Source organism: Mus caroli, unplaced genomic scaffold (assembly GCF_978045245.1).
Source record: "Mus caroli unplaced genomic scaffold, Mus_caroli_1 scaffold_10, whole genome shotgun sequence".
NCBI classification, from domain to species: Eukaryota; Metazoa; Chordata; class Mammalia; order Rodentia; family Muridae; genus Mus; species Mus caroli.
In genome coordinates this window covers 25,485,909-25,513,472 of record NW_028227265.1, presented here as the reverse complement: position 1 = coordinate 25,513,472, position 27,564 = coordinate 25,485,909, and the positions used below count along the sequence as shown (strand labels likewise).

Sequence of the window (27,564 nt, the reverse complement as noted above, 5' to 3'; positions counted from 1 at the left end):
AGTCTCCAGACAAGGGGAGCAGTATCCATGGAAGCTTGGAGATGAGCATTGTGGGAATGCGGAGAGCCACGTGGAAGCTAAGCCAGCCTCATGTGGGAGGTGAGAAAAGTCTGTCTCTGGAAGGAGCTAGCTCCTCAGTATCAGAGCAGCCAGGAAATGTGCCTAAGCCTGAGCTTCGGGTGTTTGTTCTCTCCTGCTTAAGGTCTGAGGAAACAGAGCAAGACTGGAAGAACAGCTCAGTGGTTTGGTGTTCGCTTGCATGGGTGAGGCTCTAAATTTAACCCCCAATAGACTAGCAAGGCTAATAATCCACTAATCTGCATAGATAGATGGATACATTATAGGGGTGTGTGCGTGTGTGTGTGTGTGTGTGTGTGTGTGTGTGTGTGTGTGTGTGTAAGAGAGAGAGAGAGCAAGAGAGACTGACAAACATTCAGACAGACAGAGACAGAGAGGGGAGGGAGAGAGGAAGAAGGAGAGAACTGAATGGCACATAAATACTTAAAAAGCAAAGAACCACAGACTCCTTGCACACATCCAAATGACAAAGTCCCTGGAATTCCTGCCTTTTGCTGAGTTTAAAAGACTAAAATTAGGCTTGTCTCAGAGAGGGACAAGCTCCCGGTTTCAGAGAAGGCTATAACACTAACACCTGCTACTCGATCAATACGTGGTGGATGAATGAATGAGCAGAGGTGAGAGCCACTTGTTATTTTTCAGGCACGGCCCTCTTTCCTTCCAGTTGGGTGATGGTTACAATGCTCATCAGCTGGAAACATTCTCACTAGCATATTATTACTGAACACCCAGCAGAGAACCCAGCCCTCCATACTAGGAGCCTCCAAGGTTAACATAGCCAGGATTTTATTATGAACATTAAGTCTAAACTAAATCTTAGAAGGAGAACTCGGGTGGCCAATCAGGGGTAGAGGTGAGAAGGGCTCTTCTGCCTCATCCCATGGGCCCTGCACATAGTCTCTGGCCCCTCCCTGAATACTCCACAAGGGACATCCTTCCTCCCTTCGTGACCTAGAGCCATGCACCCTTCCTCTACTGGGGATAGGAAAAACTGCTTCTCTCCCCTACAGTCTCCACCCACCTTAGCTGCAATTTAACTTTTAATGATGGAGAAGCATTTCGTGAACATTGCTTCACTGGTTCCTCCTGGATACCCACCTAAGTCTTTTTTAGCCTCGTTTACAGATGTGGAAACTTAAGTTCCGAGAGATCCAAGGCCCCTCGCCCCCAGTGTGTGAGTCAGAACTGAAACCTCCATAGACTGCTCCCAACACGCCTCCCACCCTTCGTGAACAACGCTGGGATTTGGGGCACATTCGCATCCATACAACCAGTGCTGTTGATTGCTTACTGTTCTTCTTTAGAATGACTCAATTCGTGTTTAATTCTTAAAATATATTTAAAGAAGATCATATATATATCTTTGTGTAGCGTATGAAAACATTCTCAGTAGCAGCCGGGAGAGAAAACAGCGAGTTAAACCAAATGGAAGACTGCTGCCTGCTGAAGATGCAGGGCCAAGCCCAGATCATACTCGATCTCTATTGGGGGGGGGGGCAGGGGCAGAAGAGCAGGTGGGCAGGGCAAAGCTGAAGAGTCCATGGACACTGGCCATTACACCACCAACAGGATGGTGGAGCTCTCAAAGTATCCCTTTCCCATCCATGATCCAGTGCTGCAAACACTGAATCTGGCTTCTGGTAATACTCCCCCTAATTACTTAACTGTAGCAGCATTTGGGCCACCTGAAGAAAATGGTACCTCAGTCTGTCCTGCAACTTAGTCGTCTCCAGGGCTCAATGTTCATCCCAGAACCCTGTGCCACCTGCTTCATGGGTCACCTCAGAGTGACCCCTAAGTCCCCATGGCCAGTACCAATCCCCACAGTTGAAAATCATATCTAAGTCCTTACCCACATGAATGAGACCACCATCAATGGAGAAGCCCAAACCACTCCCTGAGAAGTGACAAGCTGCAGGCTGCTTAGACAGTCCTCCATCCTCACTCTGATGGAATCCACTGTCCAGTGACAGACCAATGCCAACAGCCTAACTGGGCTTGTGTGGAGCACTGGAAGAAAAACAAGGATGCATTGTCTCATCTGGGGACAAGAGCTGTGGATGTTGCAGATAAGAAAACCTCTCTCCCATTGCTCAATGTGGTTCCCATACAGGGTTGTGGATAACTGGGGTTACCGACCCCATATTACATGTAAGCCCCCCCCACCCAGCAGGATGCATTAACAGAACAGCACACTGGCTGCTCCGTGTGGAGCCATAATTGAGACCTGCTCACCAAATGGGATTTTATTTTCCATATCCCATGTTCCCGCAAATGTTCCATGCTTTAATCAAATCCCCGTGTCTCCAAATCATTTCCGTGGCTCACGTCCACCATCCTCCAGCTCCTACAAACCCAGAACATGGAACAACCCCCGAACCTAGGAAAAGTGTAATAAAAGAGGTGATGTTGAGAGGACGATTAAGAAGAGAAAGAACAAGCCGACCCGGTCTTTGGCTTCCTTCTTCCTAGAGAGGCCATGTCAGTGCCCAGGGAAATCACATGGGGGCTTAGGAAAGCCAGGGGTGTCATAGATGGGTGGTGGGGGTGAGAATCCTCTAGAAGTTTTCCTGGAAGAGATTATGTGAACACTCTTCCAGGTCAGTCACCATCCACGCTGTCCCTATGCCAACAGAGCTTTTAGGATCCCGGATACTAGCCAAGAGTGGCGGTGCCCATTTATAATGGCTGTGCTCAAGAGCCTGAGGAAGGGAGACCGCGAGTCCAAGGCCAGCGTGGGCTATGTATAGAGACCTTGTCTCAAAAGGAAGTGAAAAAAGAAAGGAAGAGAGAAAAGAATCCCGAATGCTGAACAACCTCCTTGGGCTAGATTTAAGCAGCAGAAGAGAAGCCTTTGCTGAGAGCCCTGGCTCCCCCTAGTGACCGTCAAAGGAATCGACATCCACTGCAAATGTTCTGAAAGGGAAGTTCCAGGCTGGGAAAAAACAAGGTCAGGTCCCCTCTATCCGGCACACCTCAGGGCTCTCCTGAGCTTGGCTTCTGGGTCAGTCCGACACCTGAAAAGCCCGCCTCTGTGCTGAGTGCAGAATCTTCGCAGTGCCTCGGAGGCCCGTGGAAATTCCATTAGCTTGAAGTCTGAATGCTTGTGAGGGATCTTTAACTCCCTAGTGCCCTTGGTAACCAATGTTTAAGTACAGTCCTAGAGCAGGAAATTAACTCTGCTATCCACGCCACGTGGGCTTGAAAAGTGCACCTAAAAGTCCTCTCCCGTATGTAAATAATTGGTAGTTTTTAATAGCTATTGTTAAGCCTGTGACAGCCCTCTTATTAAGGCACTTACCTAAGTTTTCTGCCTACTTTCGTCTTGGAGAGAAGAGGAAAAGTATGCCCAGTTGCAATAACAATGCTTACCTCCAGGCAGTCTTAGCACTATTCCACCGGTCTGGGCTTCGCACTGCCCACAGCTCTGCCCTGATTGGGCTTGCCCTCTGCTCCCTTCTCCCAGGTCCAGGGCATCACACCAGGGGGGATGCCCAGGGAGGGTGAGTCTTCTGTAAGAATGACCCCTAAAACACCTCCATGGGAAGAAATCACCTTTGAAGTCTTAACTGCCCAGGGAGGCTGACTCTTCTGCAGGAAAGACCCATAAAACAGCTCCTTGGGGAGAAATTGCTTTTGGAGTCTCAACTCCTTGACTGCCAGGAAACCAGCTGGAGGGTGATGTTCACTTAACTGGAGGCAACAAAATCTTTGCTAAAATAGGCACAGGGAACTCTCCCTAAGGCCCTGCCGAGGGGGTGGGGAGGGGCTGAGGCTTGTGTCCTTTGCAGGAGCAGTTGAGAACAGGAGAGATGTTCCCTGAAAAATCTTCCTCTCTATATCGTACAATGCTCCTAGAGAGGTGGTTCAGTGGTTAGAGGAGGCTGCTCCTCTTGCAGACGACTTGGGTTCAGCTCCCAGAACTCACATGGCTCCTCACAACCATCTGTAACTCCAGCTCCGGGGGATCCCATGCCCCCTTCTGGCCTTTGCAGGTACTAGTCACACATTCAGTGCACAGGTAGGCGTGCAAGTTAAGTACTCATGCACATAAAATAAAAATTAACTAATTATACTACATGCGATGGGAGCAACAATGTCTCTTGCAAAGTGCACCAAAGCTTTTAAGTGATATAACTAATATGTGTGAAGAAGTTCTCAGTACCAGAAACTTGGGGAAAACATACCGTACGTGTGGATGATTCAAAGCTGTTTGTCCAAGGTCCTTTAGTGAGGCAGGAGGATAGCTCTGCCAACCTGGCATCAAGGAGGACTGGAATAAACAAGGCAGGTTGTAGCTGCTATTCTCTCCCCCATAGGGATGATGCAAGGCCAGAATATTTAGGGAAGACGCATGACCCCCTAGGACAACAGTTTGCAACCTGTGAGTTGCTATCTGCTTTGGGTGTTGAAAGATCCTTTCACAGGCGTTGCACATCAGATATCCATTTACCTTATGATTCATGGCAGTAGCAAAACCACAGTTGTGCAGTAGTAATGGGATCCATTTACAGTAGGGAGTCATCACAACATAAGGAACTAAAGGGTCGCAGCGTTCGTGGCTCTCAACCACTGCCTTGGGACATGGCATTATCATTTATGGATCCCTAGGCTCCGGGGTGGGAGGGGGGCTTCAAGAGAATCACAGATGGGTGTGGCCCGGTGATTCCTTTGGGAGTTTTGAGATGTGCAGCAGGGATCCCAGCCCTGGATAAACCAGCAAACTGACAAACCTGAATAGGGTACAGCACAATTTCCTTGCTTCGATTCTTGGAGACTGAGCCCCACTCACCCTGCCAGACTACCTGGGTCCCTTATGTAGACTAAGAGCATTGCCTCCTACTGATGATGGTGGGGCTCAGCCCTCTGCTGAGTCACTAGACACCTAGACCTGGCTTAACACCATCAAACATATTGGAAGGGCCTCCTCCTCCGAAAACTACACTAATTAATTTGTGATCCCCGGCAGGGGGTCCTCAGCATCCTGCATCTGCCAACCTAATTATGAAATAGCCCTGGCAGGCAGCTTCACGGCCTTGGGTGATCCCAGCACAGGCACCAACAGCTGGAGGGGACAACAACTACCACCTACAACCAGATGATAAAATGAAGTCATCAGCACTGCTAATGACAATAATGATAACCACACCAGCCAGCATGTATTGAGCTCCTAGGAGGTGGCACATACTTAGAGAACTATCTCCCACATTTCTGCGGGCTCAGAAGGTATCGAGAGCATCCTGTTTCTCAACAGGAAATGAAGGCTCAGAGAGGATGGAGAATTTGTCATGGGTTACAGCCTGTAATAGATCTAAGGTACAAATGCAAGAATGCCTTCCTCCAAGGCTTGTTATCATCATAGTCTACATTCCATAGCAGGGAGAGGGCTTGTACCACTCTGTGTGTGTGTGTGTGTGTGTGTGTGTGTGTGTGTGTGTGTGTGCGCTCACGCACATGCATCCATATGCATAGGTGTGTGTGCTCACACACTATGGTTTGAATGTAAAAGGTTCCTGTACTGGCTGGTTTTGTGTGTCAACTTGACACAAGCTAGAGTTATCACAGAGAAAGGAGCTTCCCTTGGTGAAATGCCTCCATGAGATCCAGCTGTAGGCATTTTCTCAATCAGTGATCAAGGGAGGAGGGCCCAGCCTATTGTGGGTGGGGCCATCCCTGGGCTGGTAGTCCTGGGTTCTATAAGAAAGCAGGCTGAGCAAGCCAGGGGAAACAAGCCAGTAAGAAGCACCCTTCCATGGCCTCTGCCTCCAGGTTCCTGCCCTGACTTCCTTTGGCGATGAACAGCAATGTGGAGGTGTAAGCTGAATAAGTACTTTCCTCCCCCAACTTGCTTCTTGGTCATTATGTTTTGTGCAGGAATAGAAACCCTGACTAAGACAAATTGGTACCAGGAGTGGGGCATTCCTGTGACAGCCTGACTATGCTTTGGGGAGGACTGTGGAAGGACTTTGGAACTTTGGGCTAGAAGAGCCATTGGGATGTTAAGAGCTCTGTGGGATGTTCTGTAGGAACTTGGGAGATAACGTTGAGAACAGTGCAGAAGATGGAGGCCTGGCTTGTGAAATTTTAGAGGGAAGATTAAAGACTCTTATCAGGGCCATTGCTATGTTGATTGTGAGGATTCTCTGGTTTTAGTTAGTTGTGGCTAATGAATCAGCTGTGATTAACAAGATACCAGAACTAAAGCAAAACTTTTGCATTACTGGTTCGACTGATGCTGGTAAGAAAAGACATTAGCAGTGATTAAGAAGAGACCAGCATCACTGAGGTGAAATCTTCTGGGAAGTGTTTCTTGAGGACACGGGGAAGTTGTGTTCCAGAGGCTACCTTGTGTTGGTAGCCAGACTTGGTAATGTATGATAGTCACCCAGGTGGTACTGGTTTTGAAAACATGAAGGGGTAGCAGCTGATGCTTGCCACTGTAAGAGGCCAGGAGAGGCCATTGATGAAGGTGCAGCCTCAGAGGCAGATGAAGGCCCAGGACTGAAGGGGTCATGCAGAGCAGTTGAGGCTTGGCCCCTTGAAAAGAGCCCTTGAGAGGCTATTTGTGAAAGCGCAGCCCAGTGGCAGCAGAAGACACAAGTGATTTGGAGAAGCCGATATCATGAGATGAGCACCAAAAACAGTGACAGCAGTGGCATGGAGGCAGCTGGAGCCTAGAAGACAAGCTGTGTGCTACAGAGGGCAGAGCTGGGGAAGCGGCCCATGCTCTCTTTGGAGGAGTCCAGAAAATCATGAGTGGATCCACGACATTGGATGGTTAGAGTTTGATTTTGCTTTTCTCTGATTGTGACTGTGCCCTGATATTTTTCCCTCTTGAAGTAAGAAAGCGTTTTAGTGCAGCCCACAGTTAAGTGACTTTGAATTGAAAAATACTTCGAATTTCAAAAGAGATTGGATATTTTAAAGGAATTGAAATGTTAATATGTTTGAATTTGTAAAGACTGTGGGACTTTTAAAGTTATTTAGATCTTGAAGATGAGTAAGAAAGTAAGGCATGAGACTTAGTAGTGATGTGTATGTGTGTCAAGTTGATAAGGGGTCAGTTGTACTGCCTGGTTTTGTGTGTTAACTTGACACCGCTGGAGTTATCACAGAGAAGGGAGCTTCCCTTGAGGAAGTGCCGCCATGAGATCCAGCTGTAAGGCATTTTTCTCAATTAGTGATCAAGTGGGGGAGGGCCCAGCCTATTGTGAGTGGGGCCATCCCTGGACTGGTAGTCCTGGATTCTATAGGAAAGCAAGCTGAGCAAGCCAGAGGAAACAATCCAGTAAGCAGCACCCCTCCATGGCCTCTGCATCAGCTCCTGCCTCCAAGTTCCTGCCCTTTGTGAGCTCCTGTCCTGACTTCTCTTGGGGGATGAACAGCAGTGTGAAAGTGTAAGCTGAATAAGCCCTTTCCTCCCCAACTTGTTTCTTGGTGATGATGTATTGTGCAGCAGTAGAAACTCTGACTAAGTTGGTCCCAAATCGCCTCCTATTTGAACGCTTGGCCCTCAGAATATGACATTGTTTGGAGAATTTGTGGAACCTCTAGGAATCAGGGCTTAGCTGGAGGAAGTGGATTGCTAAAGGGTTGGCTTTATGAGTAATAGCCAGCCCTGGTGTCAACTTGAGCTCTTTGCTCCTGCCACCAAGACGTGGAGTCCTAGCTACAAGCTCCTGCTGCCCTGAACATCACCAAGACTTCTCCTTTCAGGACAGACTTGAAAACCATGAGCCAAGTTTTGGGGTTTTTTTTTGTTTGGTTGGTTGGTTGGTTTTGGTTTTTTTTCTTTCTTTCTTAAATTGTGTCTCTGTCAAAGAGTGTCATCACAACAAGAAAAATACTAGGGCAGGAGAACTTCAGACCCCTCACAGATATAAGATGCTAAATATGGTCCCTCAGCCCAGTTGCCAGTAAAATACAGGTTGCTGATCAGTTTGCCCCCAATTGCACCTCAATCAAGTCTATCTCTTAGAGACGGAGACTGAGCGCCACTGAGAAGAGATGTTTCTTACCTTTATTTTGCCTTTAGTTTTTGTTGCTATTGTTCTGGTGGTGGTGTTTGTTTTATACAGGGTTTCTCTGTGTAGCCCTGGCTGGCCTGGAACTCACAATGTAGACCAGGCTGGCCTCCAGTTCACAGAGATCCTCCTGCCTCTGCCTTCCAAGTGCTGGGGTGAAAGAAATGATTTATCTTGTTTTATCATGGAGGCCATAAGACCCCTCTCCTGTATGCAAACATCATTTGGGGAATAGGCAAAGATGGCAGCCTGCGATCAGCTGAAGTGGGAATATGAAAAACAACAAAACAAAACAGGTAGTATGCACCTCAGAGTCTGGCAGCACCCAGAAGGGACTTGGAACAGAGGAAGCTGTCATCTGGACCCAGTGAAGCTGGAACACTGAACGCGAACCTGATGGGGTGGGGGTTGGGTATGCGCGGTCATCAGCAGAAGCAACAGCGTGGAGAAGATAGGTCTATGGAAGATACATCTGTGTTTGGATGAGTCAGTCACGTGCTCAACAAATGATGCACAGAACATCTAGAAACCCAGAAACTGATGGGGAAGCGTGGCTAAAGAATTCTCCAAGGCCAGGCCTTGCAGCATGTAGGACTAAGGTGATGAGAAGGTGTGAAAGGGTGTCAGTTAGATGATGGGAACTTGTAGATGTGGCAAACAGGATCCATCCCGGGAAATGATGCTAATGCTGATGCTGATGCTGATACTGATGCTGATGTTGATGTTGATGCTCAGTGTCTGCTAAACCCTGCAGCCCATCAGCCCTCAAGCTGCTGTGTATAAATTAGACTTAGAAAAGGTGGGAATATCTCTCTCCCCCCACCCAGCATTATTCTGAAACTCCTATGTTGGGATTGTGACCCCGAGCATCATTCTCCATTTAAAGTCAGCTTACCCTCTGGCTGGAACCCCAGGCCTCCCTGCCATGTGACTGGTGTTGCTGGGGTTCAGATATTCAGTGTTCTCCTGCATTAAAGACTTGGTCCCCAGGAGAATGCTAATGGAAAACGATAGACCGTTGGAGGGGAAGCCTTTAGGTCATTGACAGAATTGGAGGTACCCAAGTCTCTTCCTTTTTCCCTTTCCCTTTCATCTCCCAGACCTGTGCCTGAAGTAGTTTTGCTCCGCCAAGCTTCTTGTCATAATGTGTTAACCTCAGCACAGATCCAGAGCAACGTGACCAACTGATCCTTCAAACGGGAACCTCAAAAACCATGAACCCAAATAAACCTTCTCTAAGTGGATCGTCTAGGGTTTTGTTTTTGTTTTTGTTTTTGTTTGTTTGTTTGTTTGTTTGTTTTTGTAGACACAGAAAACTGACCAACACTGGCGAGCTTCCAAAGCAGTACGCCAGGCGGGTACCACTGAAATCTCCCTCTCCTCGCCACTCCTCCTTTCCACTCCTCTATTTACATCTTAGGCAACTTGCTCATCACAGAGAAAAGCAATCTGCAAACAGAGCAGCCAGGTGTCCTATGTGAGCATTGTGGAAAGAAAAGCCAATTTAGATGCTTAGATTAGACAGACTAGCATGTTTCCGTAAATGTGACAATTCCAGGTGGAAACACACACACTTTTTTTTTCAACTAGGACCTGACTTGGGGGAAGAAGCCTGCCACAGGAGTGGATACCAAGTGGGGGGAATGTGCTCCCCAGGAACAATGTTAGTCTGTAGCCCCAAGGCAGGAGCAGAATGAAATTGTCAGGAAATCTGGTCCTGCGCACATGTACCCTGGCTTCCTCCTTCAGCTGACTTTGTCCACATTTATCCAGGGCAGCCCTGGTCCCTGGCTCTCCCTACCTCTCACACTGAATGTCAGTCCCTAGAGTCTGCATGTCAACCACACACATTCCCAGGTCCCCAGGTTGCTGTACTCTAAACTGAGATAAGGCCCAGGGATCTGTATTTTTAACAACTCCATCCCCACCTCCCAACCTCCAGTCCCATCATCCTAAGCATGCATCCCTCCCAGACCCACCCTCCTTATCCTGATCAAGAAGAACTGTGTCTCTCTCCTCCAGGCCGCCATTCTGAAGTTCCTATGCTGGAAGGGTGGCTCTGAGCACAGTTTGACTTTTTCAGTCAACTTATTTCTCAGACAGGAGCCCCCGGGCCACCTGCTAGGCTCCTCTGTGGCCTGCTAACACTGTTCTGTAACTGTGTTAGTTGTATCTTGGGAGAACAATAAGTATGAATCTTATACCCTCTTATCACAGGAACAGTAACATCATGGCATCTTTTTAAATAGCCAATTAATTCCAGCGTTATGCCTTCCATCCCTAGGTGATGCGAAATCTAACCTCTATTTCTTGAGGTCTGGTGGGTACAGCCTGGATAGTCAAGATGATGGTACTGAGAGACTGCCTTGAGTTCAAACTGAAGTAAGCCTGCCTCATCAGAGAAAAGGCCTGGGGGATCTATATCTACAGCCAGTTCCCCCAGTACTCTAAATATTCATATCCACCCCACCTCTACCTTCCCAAGTAGAGGGACTCAACTTTTCTCTCCCTCCTTTCTTTCATTGTGGAAAATTTTGGCTCAGGCAGCCCCTGGGGCCTTAGCTTAGAGATCCTACAAAGGCAGCCTCTCTTAGATCCAGCAACCAAGCTTCCAATGTGCTAAGCTTCTCCAAACTGCTAAGCCCTTCCTATTCCAATACCCACTCTCCACAGGCCATTGACAACCTCCTCCACCTCTCCATCCTACAGACTCACTACTTCCCTTCACCAGCCTCTCCTCCTCCATCCTCCTCCATCCTCCTCCTCCTCTTTCCCCCCTCCTCCTCCCCTCCTCTTCTTCTCCCCTCTCCATGGGGGAGGGTGCCAAATACATCTGCTTATTCTCACTGACACCCCCTTTATGTAGGTAAACTTGTATTTCTTCTATTAGGGATTTCTTAAATTAATGAAGCTCTTTAGTTCATAGGCTTCACTAAATGAACAGCTTAACATATAATGCCATTTAATACTTTCAGCACAATAGACAGCAGTGACACACGGACTCTCGTTTGCTGAATGTCTGTTCTGTATATTTGTCATCTGCATTTCTAGCCAGGCACTGCCACAGCCTGGCCTGGGAGAAGGTTTTAAATGCTGATGTTCAGGTTGGCTCAAATGGGAATACAGAGGACTCTGAGATCCCAGGCACTCGTGTCTATTTTAATCGCCCCGAGATTTCCAGTGCACCATCATACCTGAGAACCACTAGCTTGATTATTCTTATCTCTATTATGAAAATGGATGGGGGGGTGTCTTAGGACAAGGTGGGACTGAGAGAAGCGGATAGAGGAAGCATCCACACTAGGTTATTGGCCTGACCCCAACCTAGTTGCCTCCTGAGCAGGTCCTGACCTAGACCAGTAACATGAAAGAAGCCTGAGGCTGACACGGCAAGCCAATAGCAAGGGCTTTGGTTAGAGGAATGCACCCACAGTCCAGGAAAAGGATGTCCTGGCTGTATTCCTGCTGGCCTGTGGGTCACCCTTCCAAAGCCCTGGCAGGAAACCTTCCAGGCCAGCACTGTATTTCTCCAGGGCCAGGACAAGATAGGACAAGACCACTGGCCTGGGCTGAGGCAGGAGGTAAGAATAACGCCAGAACAGACTGAATTCTGTCATGAAGAAGGGAAAGGGCAAAGCAGCATGGGAGGGAGAGAGGCTCTCCTCACCCCATCCTCCTCCTCAGATCCCACAGCAGACAGCGAGTGGTCTCAGGGATGCATCATTAGGGGTGTTATTACATCAGCATGTGTGACACAGGATCCCCACAAGGTCACACACAGCCTGCCTGCTCCACTTCTGTCCCTGACAGGGACTGATCTTCTTCCTCTTTTATGGGAGGATGTATGCCTACTGGACCCCAGCATCCACTACCCTCCAAAGCATCGTGCTGGGCCCAGGAGTGATGCTTAATCTTCCTCTCCAGGAAGATGTCCTGTCCTGTGTATTCATAAACTCTGAGTGCTTTGGGATTCTCAGCAGCTGCTTATTTCAAAGCAGCATTCTACATAACTTAACAGGCAGTGAGGGGGCAGGGAGGCTGAGACTGAAAGCAGACATACCAGCAGGGTTCAGGGAAAGCTTTTCCTGATTTATAGAGTTATGTCTTGGATGTTGGAGGAGGGATAGAGGGGGCCTCACTCAGGCAACTAAACTATGATCCTCACCATGCGTGTCCTGTGATACCCATGTCTCTTGAGGTATCTGCAAAATTTCAGATCCCAAGGTCTTGCCTCTATGGGGCTGCACATCCTGCAGGGAGCAGCATGCCTGATACTTTTTGCGATGGGATTTTGCTCTGATGTTCAGGCTGAACTCGAAACCCTGGCCCCAAGAGAGGCTCCAGACTGAGACTACAAGTGATGGACTGCACAGCTCTTAGCTTAGGGATCTACACCCTCAGCACGCTTTCACATAAAGATTTGGGAAACTCTGATCTGAGGGCCTGTGATCCACTTTTGGCCATGTACACAGGGGTGCCCTACCTTAGGACCTGAGATTTGCACAGGTTGGAGACCCCAGCTTGTGCTGGTTGGATTTTCTTTTTACTTTCTCTTCTCTTCTCTTCTCTTCTCTTCTCTTCTCTTCTCTTCTCTTCTCTTCTCTTCTCTTCTCTTCTCTTCTCTTCTTTTCTCTTCCTTTCTTTTCTTTTCTCTTCTCTTCTCTTCTTCCTTCCTTCCTTCCTTTCTTTCTTTTTTCCATCTTTCCTTTCTTTCATTTTTTTTTTCTTGTCAACTTGACACAGACCAGGGTCACCTGGGAAGAGGAAACGTCAGTTAAGGAATTGCCTTTATGGGACTGTCCTGTAGGCAAGTCTGTGAGACATCAATAACCCATGTGGGAGGGCCCAGCTCACTGTGGGTGGGGCAATCACCGGGCAGGTGGTCCTTTGGTGTATCCAAAAGGTAGCTAAGCAAGCCTTGGGGAGCCAGCCAATAGTGTTCCTCTGTGGCTGATGCTTCAGTTTCTGCCTCCAAGTTCCTGCCTTTAGTCCTGGTTTCCTTTCATGATGAAATTTCATGTAAGCTGTAAAATGAAATACCTACCCCCACCCCTGTTGCCTTGGGTCACGGTGTTTACCAGAGGAATAAAAGCATACTAACAACACAGTTTAAACCTGTCACTTCCTCATAGAGGCTATGACACACACACACACACCCCAGGGGCCTTCTGGTCACTCCCTGCCGTGGAATTTGTTCCCAGCTAAAACTACTTTGTTTAGTGTTGGGTCTGAATTTCTCCTCTGTCTTGCTATAACCTTAATGGTCCTGTTTGTCAGCATGATCCCAGCACTCAGCATTGGGGTCAATGGGCACTGTCTGATGAAGGTGATATTATGGTTCACACCCAGAATTTACAACTCCAGAGAAGGCTGTGGGGGCCCAGCCAGGGCAGGCTGGGCTGTGACTGTTCCACTCTGAGCCCTGGTGGTACAGCCAGAAGGAACCAGTTTAGCATTGACCTCCCGCTGCACAGGTGAGAAATGTGTTCCTGGGGATATCTCTATCTGATTCCCTAGATAGAGTGATGGACCCAAGACACCCCACGCCTACACTCTCCCCTCCTCTCATCTGTTCAGTGGCACAATTCTTTTTCCCCCATCAGGATTTTGGGGCCGAATCCCCCAGTGGAGTCCTGGTCAGCCAACACCCAGCCTGGATTCTGAAATGTCCCCTGAGCCAGGCGTGGCAGGTTGGAATGAAGGCAAACAGCTCAGTCAGATCTGTGAGCCAAAGACAATTGCAGCTGAGCCTCACTCTGGGACAGACTAATATTTATGCTGCATGTTAAGCGGCTGCGGCAGCTGTTTCACAGTGAGACCCTCAGACCCGCCCACAGGCTCCCAGCTTTAGGCTCAGAAAATGGACTTTTAACAGGCAGCAAATGAACATGTCAAGCCCAATCATTCCGCAGTTTGGGAGGGATTCGGGAACCGTGGGGGTATGGCAACCTTGTGACACAGCTGTCCCTGCAAGGCTGAGCGCCTTCCTGCCATGGCAACCTATCCAGCCAGGGATCTTTCACATCCACTTTCCATTCATCTCTGGCCCCATAAAGGCCATAGCAATTGTGACTGGGGGATCGGTGGGTTGCTCCAATCAACCCTGAACCAGGCAAGGGGGTGCGCCATTGGGAAGGGGGCACAGAAATAACTTCTGTCCCTAGCTAGGGGCCCAGAGCCAGCTTCAGTCTCTCAAGACATGTGACCTCTGGTCCACTCCCTCCAGGAGTGGCTCTCCGGCTTACAGAGCTTTGACCGCGTGCTATCCACATTCTTTTCTGTTTAAGCTGTGAGTTTCTAAAGGGAAGCAAGGAGCAGCTCCTTCCTACTCTCCCCAGGCTTGCACCACGGATGAAGGTGGAGAGAGGCCCCGCCCACTGGGTGGAAACCCACACGTCCCGAGAGCTGTCTGTTAACATCACATCTCATCCAGAAAAACAGATCCGCGGGGTTGAACTCAAGCCTAGAACCTGGAGGCAGGAACTGAGGCAGAGACCATGAAGGAGCGGTGTTCACTGGCTTGCTGGCTTGATGCAAATGCCTCAATCCAAGAGCTTTGTAATAGAACCCAGCACCATGTGCCCAGGAATGGCACTGCCTACAGTGCCCTGGACCCTCGCACAACAATTACGAATTAAGAAATGCCCCCACAGACGTGACAACCAGCCAACCTGATAGTGGCAATTTTTCAGTTAAGGTTCCCCCTTTCCAGGTGGTTCTAGGCTTTGGTAAGTAGATCTTCTGATCCTACTGTCAGCTCCCACCCCACTGGACGAGCCTCAGAGCCGACTAGAGTTTTGAAGATCTTATTGAAGTCAGAAATTATGGTGGTAACTGACCCTATAGAACTAAGTAGAGGATTCCCCCAAAAGACAAACAATATTGCCTGGCATCTGAAGTACATCAGACTCACTCTGGGGTCAAAGGTGACATGCCTTTGATGGTCTCACAGAGAGCACCAAAGTTGATGCCTCTCAGTTGGGATGCCCAAGTCAGCAAATTAGAGCATCTTCTTAGATTTGCATTTCAGACATTGACTATAAATGCAAGCTCTGACATAACTGTGTGCCACAAACCCAAGGGCTTTGCTGCTCTGTCATGGTCTGGGGGCTAGATGTCAGAAATCAATGTGGGTAAGACCTAGCTCTCTGAAGGATTCACAGAAGACGCAAGCCCAGTCCGTCTCTGAGCTCCGGTGGTGCCAGTACTCCTTGGCATCCCTTGGCTTGTGGGAACATCACTCTGTCTTCTACCTCAGTCATGGGAAACTCTCCCTGTGAGTCTCTATGTCTTCATGTGGCCTCTTCTTTTCTCTCCTAGGACACCAGTCATGCTGTATTTAAAACCCAACCTTCACTTAGTAAAATCTACAAAGATTCCATTTCCAGAGACCATCACTTCCAGAGGTGCCAGAGGTTAGACTTGGACACATTTTTGGGGAAAGATGTAACCTTACAAAAAGGACTATGTCACAAATGTTGCCCAAGCTATGCCTACAACAGAGAAGTGTTTGTTTTTCATCAGAAATTTAAATGTAACGGGTTGCCTTATATTGGATCTGACAACCACATGCCCAAGTCATATGACCTTCCTCAAAGCCGGGCAACCTGGTCCCTAGTTCTGTTGGATTCTTTTTAAAAAGATGGGACAAGTGAGAGTTGAATGTTAATGTCTCAAAGACATTGAAAAGATGACAAAAGACGACTCGAAAGAAAGTTGAGGACAGATGTTGAATAGATGCTTGGGTCTAGATTAGTGCAGGAGAGACAATGAGGAAAGCGTTTGAAGGCAGCACAGATGGGCGCTAGGTCAGCGTGATGGAAGATATGCAGAATAAGGAAGAGGCACCAGGCAGTACACCTGCCTCATAACCGATAGTAAGGCAAGCATAGTGCCCATCTCTTCATTAACAGTTACTAGTGCCCTGACCCCCGACCTCATGTCCCAAATGCCCCCTCTGTCCTCACCAAGGCTCCTTAGCAACATGCTTTGTGCATTCCCTATACTAGAAATTGCATCCCACATCCCTCAATTCTGCTTGGTCCTCAGAACTGCTGGGTAGGCACTGACACACTCATTAGGTTGTCACCACACTACCCTCTCCTTCAGGTCCTTTGGAAAGTCTTCATGGCTACATACTTCTCGGTGCATCAAGGCTCAACACACCTACCTACAGATTGCTTACATCCTCCCTATATACTGATGGCAACATCCAAAGAAACAGTATTTGGGGTGGGGACTTTTGAGAAGAGATTGGGAACTAGAGAAGAACAGTCATGGATGGAGTTAGTACCATTATAAAAATAGATTCCCTGCCCCTTCTGTCCTGTAAGCCAAGGCAAGCAGACAGCCTTTTATGAAGCAGGGAGCTGGACCTCACCAGGTACGGTCTTGGACTCTTGCTTAGGCTGTCTCCAGAACCATAAGAAATGAGAACCCCCTGGGTGGAGTATTCTGTCGTAGTAGCCTGACATGGCCCAGATGCGCCCTTCTGAGTGAGGGGTGAGATGAAGCCAAGCTGGGAGCTGAAGGGTAGGAAGCTGGGGAGCTAAGATGAGGAAGTACACAGAATCACGATGTCAAGGTACCAAGTCCCCCTCTCTCTGGACTCTGCCAGCAGTGTCAGCCACTCTTCTGAAGAGACGCTAAGCCCATGGAACTCTCTCAGGCACCCTCTCTCTCTCTAAACTGGAAACCTAGAGAAAATGAGAGGTACAAAGAGGGGTTTATCAGGTTGCTTGGTTAAATCAAGCTTATGGTTAGTGAGGATAGAATTTAAGAACCCTTCTTGTGGAGTGGAAGGAAGGAAGGAAGGAAGGAAGGAAGGAAGGAAGGAAGGAAGGAAGGAAGGAAGGAAAGAAGGGAGGGAGGGAGGGAGGGAGGGAGGAAGGAAGGAAGGAAGGAAGGAAGGAAGGAAGGAAGGAAGGAAGGAAGGAAGGAAGGAAGGACCATTTTTGTGCTATGTGGAGATCAAGCCTGGGTCACAGCTGCATTCAGTCTAGGGTCCTGGAAGGAGCTGGCTGCTCTCCTCCCTTAGACTAGCACGTGCAAAGTCGAAGAGGCTTGGCAGCCCGTTCCTGGCAGAGGGACCCTGAGTGTACTTCCAAGCTCTTGGCAGAAACGGTGTGCATGTGCCAGGGCCAGCAGGATGGACATGGCTTGCTCACCCAGGGAACTGAGGAAGCTGGCGCAGCTTCCAGGCCATGGTAGAGCTGGAACACACTTGGCTTGAGCAGAGCTGAGAGGGATTGCCGGATGCTCCGCCTCAGCAGATCTCCTGATAGATGTCTCATCCCAGCCAGTCCTGAGGCAGGAGAGAAGGGCAGGGCAGATCTTAGGGATATGAGAAGGGTTCTCCTTGCCCTGGAACCCAGGAGAAGCCACCGACCAGCAGAGAAGCAACTGCTTAAAGACAGTCCACAGTAACTCCTTCCCTTGTTTGATGAGAAGCTAACATCACCACACATGCACGCTCATGTCTACACACTCACAAATACTTGTATATACTTGTGCTCCATCACACCCATTTACACACACACACACAAACAATCCACCTGGATAATCACATACTTTTGCATAGGCAGATCCCTCTGTTTCCACACACACTGGCACACACCAGTCCACAGCCATATTTTGAAAGCCACGAGCCGGACTTCACTGATTTACACACACATAGAGAGCGCTCTCACTTACAAGGCCCAACTTCCCAACTGCACCCACAGCTTATATTTAAAGCATTTTCCTGGCTCGCCAGTGAAAAATAAATTTCTTTTTCTCACTTTCCAGATTCGCTATCATCAACCTGGAGCCAATTCTCATTTTAAAAAACGATGCCCAAGGAAGAACAAGAACCTAGAAAGAAAATGAATCCTGGTCCTGACAGGTGGACTGGTGCCAGAGCTTCCCTACAGTGTTGCTGGCGCCAAACAGCCTGTCTTTGTGGCTATGCTTGCAAGGTCATGGGCAGAGGGGGGAACCTGTGGATAGGGATGCTGAGCTGGTGCTATGGGTAACAGAAAGTGGGGAGGGGGTGATGTATGACCTACAAGGACACAGATGTGGGTGAGCAAGCAGGTGAATGAGGAGGGGAAGAGAAGGGAGGGCCAGTACACCAGACACAGTAGTTCACACCTGTAACCACAGCTCTCAGGAGGCTGAGGTGGGAGAATCATAAGTTCAAGGCCAGCCTGGGCTCTATAATGAGATCTTGTCAAACGAACACTAAGAGCGAGAAGATTGGAGCATCAGTAACAGGTGCAGGGCCATCTGTGGTGGTGGCCGTTACTAACAAGGTGGTACCAGCAGGAATGAATGCCAAGGAAGCAGGGATGAAGGGGTGTTGAATAGACTTCCAGAGAGTCACTGTGGCAGCTAGGGCTCTCGTCAGGAAGTGGAGGCTTGCTAAAGTGCAGGGCATCTGAATAAGAGAAGTCAGGGTTGGAGAAGGGAATTCACTGCAAGATGCTACTTCCGTGGCGGTGGTGCAGGTCTGAACTGTGTGTCCCCCTCCTCCCCACCCACCATTACCCCACCCCCACCACCGCCCGCTGTGCTTTGAATACTGTTCAACTAGCGGCTCAACTATTTGGGGGATGTTCGGGAAACTTTCCGAACTAGGGCCTGGCTGACAGAAATAGATCACCAGGGATGGGCCTTTACCAATCTATCAGGCCCCTGGTCCCTGCCGCACTCCTTGAACAAATGTATACCACCACGAGCTTCCTGCTCTGACACATCTTCATCACAGTGGACCGAAACCCTGTGAAACAAGGAGACACGTAAATCATTGCCCATAAGGTGTTCGTGTCAGGTATTTTATCCCGGCAATGAGAAACAGTAACTAATTCACAAAGGCAACGGGAGCCAAGGACTGCAAAGGACCAGCCTTCCAAATGAGAATGCACTGTTTCTATTCTGGCAGTGTTGTTCTAGCTGGTTCATTCTGGGAGCTGGGGTCGAAGTGTGTATCCCAGGCCTCTCTTTGTGTCTTGTCATCCTCCTGTGTGTGTGTGTGTGTGTGTGTGTGTGTGTGTGTGTATGTCCATCTCTTCTTCCCTCTGTGTACATGTGTCTGTGTCCAAATAGCCCCTCTGTATACCGACACCAGTCACATGGGATGAGCCCACCACCCACGGCTTCATTTTAATTGATGAGTTACCAATCTCCATCAAATGTCACATTTTGAAGTTTTGAGAGTTAGGACTGCAGGATATATTGGGGTTGGGGGCATTTCAGCCCATAGCACCCCCAAAGCAAACTGTCTTAATAGCAGTCCTGGCAAGCAATCAGGGTTGGACTTAGTACCTGTGTGTCATAACCCATTTACAGGGTTTGAGTCAACACCCTTCTGCAGAGTTCTGCGCAGTTTTCAAGTTCCCCATTCCAGTCACTTATATTTATTGTTCCTGCAAACTCATCTTCTAGGGGGACAAACGGCTTCATTCGTGCGCCTAATTGAGAATCAACACAGGGCTTTGTGCAGGCCGGGCTCATTAGAGCGAGGCCCAGGCGGGCTCGTTCTCACAGAGCTGGTAAAGAACCCAAACCTCTTACGAAAACCAGAGTTTACAACTCAGAGTGAGCAAACACAGTTTTCTCCAAACATCCTAATAAATTTCGTCTCCGTAACAGATATTCACGGTCTCCAATGTAAAAGTCTACGGTCCTTGGAACTATTAAAATAAACCTTTCAATATTTTAGGAAAGCGTCTCACCCCCTTAGGAAAGATTCTCGGACAGAAAAATCAACTTTATGATGACAAGATACAGAATAAATACAGATTTAACTCGAATTTCACGGTAACTGGTGTGTAAATATTTGGAGCACTTCTCTCGTCTGTCTAAATGAAAGCTAATGGCTAATCCTAAGTTTTGCATTTTCAGATTGCTCCTGATCTCTCAAGGTACCTGCAGCTCGGGCTTCAAGCCTCCAGCCCCTCCTTTTAATCAAGTCTGACTTAAATGATAGGAGTTTATAAGTTTGTTTTTTTCTAGTGCTGGGACTCAAATCTAAAGCTTTGCAGACTAGACAATTACCCATAAGCTGTGTCCCCAGCCCTTGGCATCGGTGCGTTTTAATTCTACAAGGCTACTGGGAAACACTGAGAGTCTTTATAAGAAAGGATCTTGGGGAAACTCCAGAAAGAAGGCTCTATCACTCACTGGCGCCATGACCTTGAGTAAAGAGACTCTTCTGGGCTCCCTGTGTTTCTCTGTAAAGCAGACGTAGGCGGCAGCGCACTAGAATCAGCTTCCTTGGAGTTCTGAGAGAGTTAAGTGAGATGATATGTGGGTGGTAGACGCTGTGGTGTGCCCCAACTTCGGAACCAAAATCCCTTCTCTCCCCCTCTCTCCGTGACTAGCCTGCTGCCAGGAGACAGTGTTAAGCTATCAGCTACAGAAAACTTCCGGAAGTTTGAGTTGCACCTCCTTCCGAAGAAGCCTGTGGCAGTGACGGAGGGAGCAGTAAAGGAGTGTGAAGGCCTGCCCTAAACTCAGGCTACCCAGAGATCTTTGAGACTGGTTAGGCTCTTGCTTGATGCTATGCTGAGTCACAGCTAAGCCTCTGCCTCTCCCCACCCCTGGTGCTGCCAGGAGACAGTGTTAAGCTATCAGCTACAGAAAACTTCCGGAAGTTTGAGTTGCACCTCCTTCCGAAGAAGCCTGTGGCAGTGACGGAGGGAGCAGTAAAGGAGTGTGAAGGCCTGCCCTAAACTCAGGCTACCCAGAGATCTTTGAGACTGGTTAGGCTCTTGCTTGATGCTATGCTGAGTCACAGCTAAGCCTCTGCCTCTCCCCACCCCTGGTAGCTGCTAATTGCTTCCCCGGGGTGTGGTTCCCAAGCATCCCCGGCCCCGCCTCCCCCTCCCCCCCCCCCCCCCCCCCGCTCGCTTGCAAATGCCCACCATGCCCATCTAGCTGCTGCAAGGACAACACAGGCTGACATTGAGAGCTGAGAGAAGGCTGGGGCGCATAACGATCACTGTTTTTAACTATGTCTTGTTGGACCCAAAGAGAGATAAAACAGAGCCCAGGGGGCCTCCGAGTCTTGGGAGCAAGTAATGTCTGGATCCAAGTTTGCCTTAGAAGTGAAGACTTCTGGGAAGGTCTTAGAGCAGTGGTTCCCAACCTGTGTGTTGCACCCCCTATGCCCCCCTCCCCCAACCCCATCGCCATCGTATATCAAGGAACAAGGACCATCCTACATATCAGATATTTACATTTTGACTCAAAACAGTGGGACAATTACAATTATGAAGTAGCAACAAAATTAATTTTATAGTTGGCAGGGAAGGGTCGCCACAAGCATTAGGAAGGTTGAGGAGCACTGGCCTAGGCTAAGTGGAGGAAGCAGAGCCTGGGGGTGTGCTGCCTCCTCAAGAGAGCCCTACCCAACTCCCTGAGATGAACAGAAGGGAGATAGATCTGAGGGCAGCTCTGCTCCTCTCTGCCCGGAAACCATCCCACAGAGACTGGTGAAAAGGTAAGACTGTGTGACTTCCTGTCTCACTTCTTTCTACATGTGTATTTTTCCCATTTATTCTCCCCCTCTCGCTCTCTATCGGGCATGTGTGAGTATGTGTGTGTGACCATGCGCATACAAACACAGGCTAAAGCACGTGGAGGTCAGAGGACAATTTGCAGGAGTCAGTTCTCTCTCTCTCAGCCATGTGAGTTCCAGGAATCAAACTCAGGCCATCAGACTCAGCAGCAGCAGAGCGCCTTGATCAACTGAGCCATCCTGCTGGCCCCCTGAAGGTTCTAGTTTAATACGAGTCTCCAGATGAAGTCTGCCCCTACAGTTCAGTGCAGTCCTAGAGCAAGAACAGCTTGGGGAGGCGGAGAGGCAAGACTTAGAGCAGATGTCAAGAACAGCTCCTAGTCACAGGGGCAGGATGTGAAGCTTTCAAGGAAACTTTCCAATGCCCAGCTTTTACAAAAGTATCTCTAGCATTGTGTGTAGAAGAGAATAAATGTAACAACAGCAGCAACAAAGGGTAGAGAGGTAGACCCACTGCTGCATTGACAGACAGACACAAGTGAGCAGGAGGTTCCAGGAAAAAATGTAGTTGATTTGTTTGGGCAGGAACTTGTACAAGATGAGAACAGTCTTGAGAGGAAGTCATGAAATTATGGATTCTGTCCCTGAGTCCCAGACCAAAGAGTTTAATTTTTTTTCTCTGAAGATGACAGTACATTTGCAGGCACTCTGAAACACAATGTATCATTTGGATGATAAAGTCACAACCTCACCTTTGGACAAGGTGCCTTGCTTGATTGGGCTGGTCAGCCAGAAGACAAAGACCCGTGTCTTCTCTTCTAAGTGAAAGTTAGAAGACACACAGGTTTGGGGAAGCCAGAAGGTCCCCAGTTGGAAGAAGGCAAGAAGCTGGAACTGTTTTCCCCCCAAGCAGCTGTGGCATATGAGCGCTTGGATTTTGGTTTGATTATTTAAATAGAATGTGCCTCTCTCTGTCTCTCCTTGTTTTATATCAACATCTGAGGTGGCCACAACAGTATCCAAATTACCCAGGGACTTGCTCTGCAAACAGCAGACGTTCAGCCACGAGCCACAGCTGGAAAGCCCGTCTTGCTATGGAATTCTCAGCTGTAAAAGAATCCAGATGTTCTAAGATGGTTTGGGGGGATGCCAAAAGGATGCCAGATTTTTACAAAGACCTGCCAAGTCTTGAAGTGTGCTCCTTAGGAACCACTCTGGAAGAGATGCTGGGAAGTGCCCCCCAGCAAGATATTCCTGAGAAAGTGAGGAAGACCGAGTTGGGTGGACAGAGGAGCTGAGCCTCAATGTAGTAGCCACTGAGGTCTCAGCCAGTCCCACAGGAGCTGGGGAGGCTCCAAACTGGGAGGAGGAGGTCCTTAGTGCCACCTGTGTCAGCCTTACTCACTACAGGCTCTCATCTAAGAGAGTGGTTGTAGTTTTAACACAGCTCCTCCTGTTGTGAGGACTCTCAACCATAAAATTATCTTGTTGCGGTTCTCGAGACAGCTGTCCCTCTTTCTAAGCCAGCACTCCGTAAGGACGAAGCCACGTTCAGCTTGAGCGCCAAGATTGTGAAGCCAAATGTTGAGAAGCTGGACGGGTTCCGAGTCTGGCATCTCTCAGGTGCTGCTCGAGCTGGAAATGAACTTGTATCTCAAGGCACAGCTGTGGGAACTCAACATCACCACAACCAAGGAAATTGAAGTTGGTGGTGGTCGGAAAGCTATCATAATTATTGTACCAGTTCCTCAGCTTTAAGTCTTTCCAGAAAATTCATGTCAGGCTAGTTCGTGAATTGGAGAAAAAGTTCAGCAGGAAGCATGTGGTCTTCATTGCTCAGAGGAGGATTCTGTCCAAGCCAACCTGGAAAAGATGTTCAAAAAAAATAAGCAAAAGCACCCCAGAAGCCACACCTGACAGTAGTGCATGACGCCATCATTGAAGACTTGGTCTTCCCAAGTGAAATTGTGGGTAGAGGATCTGTGTGAAACTGGATGGCAGCTGGCTCATCAAAGTCCATTTAGACAAAGCACAGCAGAACAACTCAGAGCACAAGGTCGGAACTTTTTCTGGTGAGTACAAGAAGCTCACAGGCAAGGATGTTAATTTTGAATTCCCAGAGTTTCAGTTGTAAAGAAAATGACTGAATAAAGTGTCATTCATAGTATTAGAAGAACTATCTTGTTGCTGCTTCATAACTGTAAATCTGCTACTGCTATAAATCATTATGTAAATATCTGATATGCAGGATGGCAGACCCCAAGAGGATCACTACCCACAGGTTAAGAATCAAGGATATTCAAGTGTCCACTAGCTGACAGCAATGCCCACCAAATGACCGTCTCAGGTACAGAGAAGTGGATACACGCCCAGAGAAGGAAACTGGACAAAGACCCCTAGCATAGCTAGCTTCAGTTGTCAACTTGGCACAAGCTTGGAGTCCCTTGAAAGGGGAACCTTAACTAAAGAGTTGCCCCTATCAGATTGGCCAGTTGTCATGTCTGTGGAAACATTTCTTAATTTCTAATTGGTGCGAGAGGGCTCAGACCACTGTGTAGGCAGTGCTAACCTTGGGCACATGCTCCTGGGCTGTATAAGAAAGCTGTCGGAGTGAGCCACATAGAGCAAGCCAGTAAACATTCCTCCATGGTCTTTGCTTTCATTCCTGCCTTGGGGTTCCAGCCTTGAGTTCTTGCACAAGCTTCCTTTGATGGTAGACTGTGACCCACAACCCAAATTAATCCTTCCCTCTCCTAAGTTGTTTTTGGATGAGTGTTTTATCACAGGAACAGAGAAGCAAACTAAAGCACCTACAACCATTGGAACCACTGGTCAGCCTCCTGACCCAGGAATTCTCAAAGCATTCGGACTCTATAGCCAGTGCTGGATTCAAGGATAGACCCACGCAGGAGAGAACACTGCTACATCTAGCATGGCTCTGGGGACATGGACCTGACTGGGGTGGCAAGAGAATGAAAAAAAAGACAAACCCAGAAACAGAAAAGCCAAGGTTGGGTGATCTGAGCTCTCAGTTGAAGAAACTTCAGCACATAATGGAAATATAATGTTTTTATTATATAAAGAGAGAGGCAGGGTTAGTGCATATGGCTGAACAAGGAAGTGGGGTTAGTAGATGCAGATAAACAAAGGAGACAGGGTGTATGGTATACAGCTGGATCAAGTAGACAGGTTTACCTAATCTCAGTAGGAACGGTCTTTATAGGGGAACAGTCTTCAGACTATAAATATCCAGGGAGAGAAAGCTAAAGTGGACATTTCCTGTGCACATTCTCAATATCTACATTTGGTCCAGAGGAAGGCTTTGCCATTTTCTCCATAGGTCTGAGATTCTGAGGTCTGTGACAACATGTCTTTGACATCAACAATACACATTCACTGAGACTCTGGGCTTTCTCTGCCACTTCTTTCATGATACCTAGTTCAATTCACTAAGTATGGCCTCTGATGTCTTCTGGATCGGAAAAGACATCCAAAGTGAGGAGTTGGCTTGTTAGATCATGCGACCCAGAACCTAGGAGCAGACACAAAACCCAGCTAGAAGCCCAACAGTCTCTAGAGTGGTGGTCCTCAACCTTCCTAATACTGCAGCCCTTTAATACAGTTCCTCATGTTGTGGTGAGGCTGTGGTTCCCCAGCCATAACATTATTTTATTACTACTTCATACAGTACATTTGCTGCTGCTATGAATCACAATGTAAATATCTGGTATGTATGCAGGATATCTGCCCCAACGGGGTCAAGAACAGGTTGAAAACCACGGCTTTAAAGGGCTAACTCTGCCATAAAGGAGCCAGGAGGAGCAACCTATCTGAATAAATGGTTCTCAGTCAGTGTATGATGACACACATCGTCATGGCTTCCTTGACTGCTCTCTCCCAGACAAGCTTAAGCTAGCTAGTGCCTAGATTTTCATAGGTTAGCACAGACCGGGGGTGGGGTCACACACTCAAATGCTCAAAGGACCCAGATGACCATCACAGTGAGAAAACATCTACTCACTTCTGGAAGGGACACTTGAGACTCAGCCCCAGACAGTAGCATCAAAATGGGAATTGGGTCCCCATGAGGACAATGTTGTCCAGTAAACTAGGACCCCAAGTTTCTGTATTAAACTTCTTGGTCTTGAAATGTCAAAAACAATTTGAACATTTTCAACACTTCATAAGCTATACAAAGTTCAACTGTGGGTGTGTGCTTTTTGTTCTTGGAAAATTAATGAGTGTCTTCGGGTATCCATCACTCCACACCAAGCAGATGGGATAAAATAGACCATGTATTGACCAATATGGATAGACTATCCTGTATTTGATAGTCCTGAGTTGGACAGTATAGATTCTAATGGGTTATCCAGTATTGGTAGTTATAAATTGGACAGTGTGGCTCCAGTATTCTCAATGGGGAGTCCCATTTAGTGGATATCTGTTCAACTTTAGAAATATATGTTAGTATCCAAAACTTGGGGGTGAAGTATCTCACTGACCAAATGGCCAGTGTATGTGTGTGCATGTGTGTGGAGGCTGGAGGACAACTCAGATTTCATTCCTCAAGCACCGCCCACTTCATTTTAAGAGAGGATCCCCCAGTGGTGTACCTAACCATTGAGCTAGGCTGACCAGCCAGCAAGCCCCGGGGATCCACCTGACCCTGACTCCCCCATGCTGGGATTACTCCTGTAATCTACCATACCTGCCTGCTGGGAATCCAACTCAGGTGTTCATGCCTACAAGGTAAGCAGTTTCCCCAGGTGAGCTCTCCCCCTCCTACACCCCAGTGCTCATTTTTACACCAAGTCTGTACTGAGTTGATGATGTTTTCAAACAATTAAATTTATTAAATATTCTCGACACTGATTCCAAGCCTGTTTCCTGCAGCCTGGCACTGCTCTGACCTATCCCAAAAGGAGCAATTCAACAAGAAGGCCATTTTATACCGTAACTCCAGGAAGGGCTGCAGGCAACATGCTGCTGAGAACCAATTCCACATAGTGATGGCTCTGAATGGGTCTCAGACACTGCACCTCACAAACAGGGAGGCTGAGGAGTTTCTTTACATACACACACACACACACACACACACACACACACACACACACACATTTCCTTCACAATCAGTCCCCAGAGGGGGACCACAGTGAGGTTTTCAAGGAAGGTAGAAAGCTTAGTAAAGTGGTTCAGTCAGTAAAGTGCTTGCCATACACGCAAACGGACTTGAGCTCAATATCCAGAACACACATCAAAAGCCAGCTATCGTCGTGTGTGCTTGTAATACAGCGGTGGGAAGACAGAGGTGGTAGGGGAGACTCCTGAGATTCACTGACCTGCCAGCCTAATCTGACTGGCAAGACCCAGGTCCCAGTGAGAGTCCCTGTGTCAAAAAATAAGGTGGACAGCATCTGAGGAATGTCACCTTAGATTGGCCTGTGGCCTATGCACACACACACAATCATACATATATACACATACACATGCATAAGCACATACATACATGTACATAACACATGTACACACACCTGCACAAGTGCACATAAACAGATACGCACAAGTGTATACATCCATGAACTCACACACGTGTGCATACACGCACATACATACACACAAAGGAAAATGGGAAACAGAAGTGAGTGGAAGGCTGAGAGGTAACAGATGTGACGGGAGAGGCTGCTGTGCATCAGGAAACACAAACACAGGCCCCTCCCCCTCCTGCAGTGCCAAGAGACGCCTAAGCAACCTGAAAGGTCAACCCAGTGGTGAACATGTATGGTTTCCCCGAGACAAATATATAAAAACAATGATTCTCAGACATTTTCTCCCCTCTAGAACCCAAAGGACACAGACACCTAGTGCACAGCTCGTGTGTTAACTTCACCCAGCTTCCCGGATCTTTTCTAGGCCAGATCCAAGGACTGTGGAGCCTTGCAACCCACCCCTTCCCATTTCTCC

The 27,564-nt window shown here is 48.2% G+C and overlaps 1 pseudogene; it reads left to right on the top strand.

The window, feature by feature from the left end:
• Positions 1-22,760: 22,760 nt before the first annotated feature.
• LOC110300896 (small ribosomal subunit protein eS7 pseudogene) lies at positions 22,761-23,762 on the top strand (annotated as a pseudogene).
• The last annotated feature ends 3,802 nt before the right edge of the window (positions 23,763-27,564 follow it).